The following is a 7,215-nucleotide window of genomic DNA, read 5'->3' as shown; positions in this document are numbered from 1 at the left end:
AGATAGATAGATAGATAGATAGATAGATAGATAGATAGATAGATAGATAGATGGATGGATAGATAGATGGATGGATGGGAGGATAATATAGATTAGATAGAAAGAAAGATAGATTCTATGTATAAATGGTAAATATAGTGTACATATATATAGTTTATATATGGGACATTATATGTGTTTGTGTGTATATATGTATATATGCATATATGCGTATGCATGCATATATGTATATGTGCATATATGTGTATGTATGCACATATATGTGCACATATGCATGTGTGCATATTATATACACACGCACACACATATTGTGCTGAGCAAATAAAAACAAGATCATGTCTACACAATTCAAGTGTAATGAATTGTACCAAATGAAATATGTACTCAGTTGTAGGTGCTCCATATTGTGTGTTTACAAATTTGTCAACTAAATGATGTAGGGCATAGTTTGGATCAAATATGTAGTGTTCTTAGACAGATAATCATGTAAGGTTATAAGTTGTATAATAGTTTTACACTAATCTGCATTAAAAGAAGAATTACTGCACTGTGACTTCTCTATACCAATAAGAAATCACAGGTCCAATCAGAAATATGTTTATGAAATCTGTCAAGATTTTAAAAAAACCCTTAATGACTTATAGAGAAAGTGCTTTAACATTCTCAGGGAAACTAATACATACCTACAAAAATTTTCAGAGTTTTTTTTTCAATTACTTGGATAATTGCTCACATGTGAATCATCTGCCTCAGTTTTTAACTAGAGAGTCAGGTTTTGTAAAGAAGTCCTTAGAAGTAAATTATCTTATATTGTTTTGTATCAAAATTTGCGTCTCTGACTTGTGGAAGAAGCATTAGTATTGTTCTTGTTTTCCACTTGTGGGACAAGACTTAATAGGAGGAATGTAGTGGAGAATAGTCTGGAACCCAGCTGAACTTCCCAACATTATACTCCAATAAACTTTAAAATAATGTCTCAAATCATATTTTGATGTGGTATAAAACAAAAGGTCAGAATGAGATATTTATCCAACCAGAGAAGACTTAGGAGATCCAAAAAAGAGCTCTGTAATACCAGGGTGAGTGCAGGCCTGGAGGGCAGTAGCAGCAATAGCCGTCGGCCTTGGAGGCTGCTATGGAATCAGCAGCAGTAGCAGCTTCTGGAGCTCTCAGCCCAAAGACAGTATGGGGGTTGAACAATTGTTTAGGGTCATAGTGGACCCTTTTCTGGCACTGGATGTACCTGATGCTGATTGACAATTCTACTGCAAATGAGCAGTTTTGAGTTACAGTTCCAGGGAAGAGAACAGCACTTGTTACCAGTCACCAGGGAACAGAGGATATGGTTATAGTTTCAAAGTAAAGAGGAACACTAGTACTTTGGCTGTAAGAGAGCAGAGGCTTTTCCGAGGGAAAGAACACAGTACAGACAAGAATAGCAGTGACAACACCTCTGCCAACATAACAACACTATAGAAACACTGAAAATTGCAGACTCCCAGAACTACCTTTGAAAACAGCCCCATGAAAAAGCTTCAAGCTTGGCACAGTGACTCCCCACCTTCAAGTGATCAGAGCCTAACTTTAGCATAATGTTTAAAGAAGAAATAAGGTGGAAAAATCAACAACAACAACAACAACAACCATAAAAAGCTACTACAGTGGCAGGGAAGACCAAGACATAAACTTAGAAGACAAGAATTTGAAAACAGCTACAAGCAAAGCCTCAAAGAAAAATGCTAATTAGACGCAAGGCCAGGAAGAATTCTCAGAACAGCTAACGAATGAGATGAGTGGCAGAGAAAAAAATAGCAAAACAAATGAGAGAGATGCAAGAAAATTATGAAAACAGAATTAACGACTTGGTAAAAGTGGCACAAAAAAGCACTGAAGAAAATAGCATCTTCAAAATAATTGTCTTAATGATAGAAGAGGTACAAAAACTCACTAAAGGGAAAGCATTCCTTTAAAGGCAGAATAGGTCAAATGTAAAATGTGGTTCAAAAAACTTTTTGAAAGAAAATAATTCCTTACAAATTAGAAATGGGGAAAAGGAAGCTAATGACTCCATGTGATGTTCAAAAACAACAAAACAAAGTTAAAATAATGAAAAATAGAAGAGTATGTGAAATACTTCATTGGAAAAAAAAACTATCAGCCTAGAAAATAGATTGATGAGAGATAATTTAAGGATAATTAAATTAAGGTCATGAAAGCTATGACCAAGAAAAAAGTGCCTAGATACAGTATTTCAAAGGAAAACTGCCCCAATAATTTAGATGGAGAGGGTAAAATAGAAATTGAAAGAATCTGTTCATCTCCATCTGAAAGAGATCCCAAAATGAAAACTCCTGGCAATATTATAGGCAAATTCCATATCTCCCAGGTCAAGGAGAAAATATTTTGCAAGCAACCAGAAAGAAGCAATTCAGGGGTGGAGCCAAGATGGTGGAGTAAAACCAGGGACTCACTTGAGCTCTCCTCCAAAGCTCTCCAAATACTTGTAAAAAATGACTCTAAAAAATTCTGGAGAAGCAGAACCCACAAAAAGACAGAGTGAAACAGATTTCCAGCCCAAGATAACCTGGATGGTCAACAGGAAAGGTCTGTTGCACCAGGATGGGAGAGGAGCACAGTTCAGTGTGAGCTGTGCAGGCAAAGTCCGGGCCTCAGTGCACCTGGAGCAGGCCTCAGGGTCCTGAATCAAAGGGAATTGTGTTGGTTTCCAGACTTCTCAATCCATAAACACCAAAGACAACTTAGAAGGTCAGTGGGAAAGGTCTGTTGAACCTGGGTGAGAGAGGAATGTGGTCCAGCCCTGGCCCTAGCACAGTCCTGAGATGTTGGCCACAGCTGTGGTTGCTTCCAGACCTTTTGGTCCACATACAGTGGGGGTAATAGAGGGGATGATCAGAGGGGGATTGCAGGCTCTTCAATCTCTCTTTTTGCTGGCTCTGAAGGAGGATTCTCTGACTTTGCCCATGCTTGGATTTGGGTCCAGTTCTGGGTGGCAGTGCTGGGGCAAGGAGGAGTGCTGGTGTGGTGGAATTTGTGGCAGCAGTGCAGAGGGAACCCTCCTCTCATTTCCAGGGTAGAAAAGATTGCTTGTGGTCACTCACAGACCAGAGCACAGGCCAGGAAAGGAGTAAACACCTCTCCTTAGATCATCATACCACCTTGGAAGAACTAAAAATTTACAGATGCCTAGAAGCAACTCTCAAAACAGCTGCACAAAACCCCCAAGGCTTGGGACAGTATGCCCTCCACACTGGAACTAGAGCCTACCTTAACAAAGAGTTAAAAAGTCAAGGAACTGGCCTGGAAGATGAACAGAGGAAAACAAATTCACACTATAGAATCTAACTTTGGTGAACAGGAAGACAAAAACGTACAACCAGAAGAAGACAACAAAGTCAAAGATTCTACATCCAGAGACCCCAAGAAAAAATATGAATTAATATTAGGCCATAGAAGAGTTTAAAAGGAATTTTGAAAATTAAATAAGAGAAGTAGAAGAAAAATTGGGAAGATAAATGAAAGTGATGCAAGAAAATCTTGAAAAATGAGTCAGCAGCTTGCTAAAGGAGATCCAAAAAAATGCTGAAGAAAATAATACCTTAAAAATTAGACTAGACCAAATGGCAAAAGAGGTCCAAAAAGCCAATGAGGAGATTGCCATAAAAAGCAGAATTGGCCAAATAGAAAAGGAGGTCCAAAAGCTCACTGAGAAAAATAATTCTTTAGAAATTAAAATGGAGCACATGAAAGCTAATGACTCTATGACAAATCAATAAATCATAAAACAAAATGAAAAGAATGAAAAAATAGAAGACAACATGAAATATCTCATTTGAAAAACAACTGGCTTAAAAAGTAGACCCAGGAGTGATAATTTAAAATTTATTGGACTACCTAAAAGTCATGATCAAAAAAAAAAGAAGCCTAGGCATCATCTTTCAAGGAATTATCAAGGAAAATGGCCCTGATATTCTAAAACCAGAGGGTAAAATAGAACTGATTATCTCCTAAAAGAGGTCCCCAAAAGAAAGCTGTTGGAATATTACAGCCAAATTCCAGAGTTCCTAGGTCAAGGAGAAAATATTGCAAGAAGCCAGAAAGAAACAATTCAAATATTGTGGAAATACAATCAGGATAACACAAGATTTAGCAGCTCCTATGTTAAGGAACTGGAGGGCTTGGAATATGATATTCTGGAGGTCAAAGGAGCTATGATTAAAACCAAGAATCATCTACACAACAAAACTGAGTGTAATCAGTAAAGGGGGAAATTAACATTCAATGATACAGAGGAATTTAATGCATTCTTGAGAAACCAGAGCTAAATAGAAAAATTGACTTTCAAATACAAGACTCAAGAGGAGCCTGAAAAGGTAAAAAGAAAAGAGAAATCATGAGGGACTTATTAAAGTTGAATTGTTTTTATTCCTACATGGAAAGATTATATTTGTAACTCATGAGACCATTCTCATTATTAGGGCATTTGGAGGGAATATATATATATATGTGTGTGTGTGTGTGTGTGTGCATGTGTATATATATATATATGTGTGTATATATACATGCACACACATACACATATATACACACATATATGTATATGTGTATATATGTATATGTGTGTATATGTATGTGTATATGTATATTATATGGGTAGATAGATGGATAGATAGATATAGATATTGATATATATATACACAGAGGGCACAGGGTGAGTTGAATATGAAGGGATGATATCTAAAAAATAATATTAAGGGGTAAGAGAGGAATGTACTGGGAGAAGGAGAAAGGGAGAGGTAGAATGGGAAGAAGGGAGAGATGAGAAGGAATGAACTATATGCTTATCAGATTTGGCTGAAGGAGGGAATAACATACACACCCAATTAGGTATGGAAATCTATTTTACCCTACAGGAAAATAAAAGGGAAGGGGATAAGAGAGGGGAGGGTGATAGAAGGGAGGGCAGACTAGGGGAGAGAGTAATCAAAAGTAAACACTTTTGAGAAGGGATAGGGACAAAGGAGAGAATAGAATAAATGGGGACCAGGAAAGGATGGAGGGAAATATAGTTAGTCTTTCACAACATGACTATTATGGAAGTGTTTTGCATGACTCTATATGTATGGACTATGCCAAATTGCTTGCCTTCTCAATGATGGTGGGTGGAGGGGAGAGTATTTGGAACTCAAAGTTTTAGAAATGAATGTTAGAAATTGTTTCTGCTTGCAACTAGGAAATAAGATACAGAGGCAAAGGGATACAGACATCTATCTTACTCTACAGGAAAATAAAAGGGGAAGGAGATAAGGTGGGGGGGAATAGAAGGGAGAACAGATTGGGTGACGGGGGAATCAGAATGCAGGCTGTCAGGGGGTAGGGGGAGGGAAGGAATGTGGAGAAGATTTGGAACTCAAAATCTTGTGGAAATGAATGTTGAAAAGAAAAAATAAATAAATTTGGTAAAAATATTAAAATAAATAAAAAATAAAATAAAAATACTTTAAAAAAGAAACAACTCAAAAATTTTTGAGCCACAGTGAGGATAACAAAAGATTTAACAGCTTTCTACATTAATAGATTGGAGGACTCGGAATATGATAGTCTAGAAGTTAAAGGGTCTAGGATTATAATAAATAATCACCTACCCAAGAAAAGTGAGTATGATCTTTAAGAGGAAACAATGGATACTTAATGCAATAGAAGACTTCCAAGCATTTCTAATGAAAAGACCAAGACCAAATAGAAAATTTCACTTTCAAATAAAAGACTCAAGAAAAGCATAAGAAGGTAAACATGAAAGAGTAATAGTAATGGACTCCAGAAATCTAAACCCTTTACATTCTTATATGGCAACATGGTACATGCAGCTCCTAAGAACTTTATCATTATTAAGGTAGGTAGAAGGAATCTACATAGACAGAAGACATTGGTGTGAGTTGATTATGTTGGGATGATATCGAAAAAATGGGATCCATTGGGAGAGGGGAGAAGAAAGTGTTAGAATAGGGGAAAGTTTCTCATATAAAAGAGGAACCCAAGAAATAGTTTTTACAGCAAAGAAGGAATGGCAAGCAATGTTTAAACCTATGTGTCTGTGTGTGTGTGTATACACATATACAAATACATGCTTGTATATATACATACATAGGTATACATATGCATGTGTATACGTATGTGTGTATATGCATACCCATAGCCATATATGCATGCATGTACATATGTGTGCCTGTGTCTTGTGTTTCTGTGTCTGTGTGGTTACTATCCCTTTGTAAGTGTACACACACATATATGTGCATATCTACACATAGATATACATATACGCATATACATACCTATATGTATATGTGTATGTATGTGTATATGTGTATGCATACATATGTGCATATATGTATGCATACATACATATTGTCCAATAGGGAAATAGGAAATAGGAGGGGAAGAGCATAAAAATATGGGGTGAGGGACAGATGACAAAAGGAAGGGAAGATTAAGAGAGGTGGTTGTCAGAAGCAAAACAGACTTTTGAGAAGAGAGAGGATAAAAAAGAGTTAGAAGGATGAACAGAAGAAAATAGGATAAAGGGAAGTACACAGTAATCATAACTTTGATATGAATGGTATGAGCTAACCCATAATCAAAGGCAGATAGAAGAATGGATTAGAAACCAAAATCCAACAATATGCTATGCAGAAGAGACACAGTTAAAACAGAAAGACACAGAGTTAAAATAAAGACTGGAGCAGAATTCTTCAGCTGAAGTGAAAAAGGTAGGGATAGCAACAAGGACCTCAGACAAAGCAAAAGCAAAAATCGACCTAATTTAGGGATAATCAGGGAAGAGATTGTCAGGGAAACTACATTTTGCTAAAAGGTAGCATAGGCAATGAAGTAATATCAAATAATACAGAAAGTTTCTCTGATAAAGGCTTCTTTTCACAAATTTGTAAGGAACTGAGTCAAATTTATTAAAAAAAATAATAGTCATTTCCCAAATGATAAATGACCAAAGGATATGAACAGGCAGTTTTCTGAAGAAGAAGTCAAAGATAAAGTCTAAAAATCTGATCACATAAAAATGTTCCAAATCAATATTTAGCAGAGAAAAGAAAATTAAAACAGCTCTGAGGTACTATCTCATACCTATCAGAATGAACAAATGCTGGAGGGGATGTGGAAAAAATATGTACATTAATGAAT

This window comes from Vombatus ursinus, unplaced genomic scaffold (genome assembly GCF_900497805.2).
Source record: "Vombatus ursinus unplaced genomic scaffold, bare-nosed wombat genome assembly UNPS02014773.1, whole genome shotgun sequence".
NCBI classification, from domain to species: domain Eukaryota; kingdom Metazoa; phylum Chordata; class Mammalia; order Diprotodontia; family Vombatidae; genus Vombatus; species Vombatus ursinus.
This window is presented reverse-complemented; position numbering follows the sequence as displayed.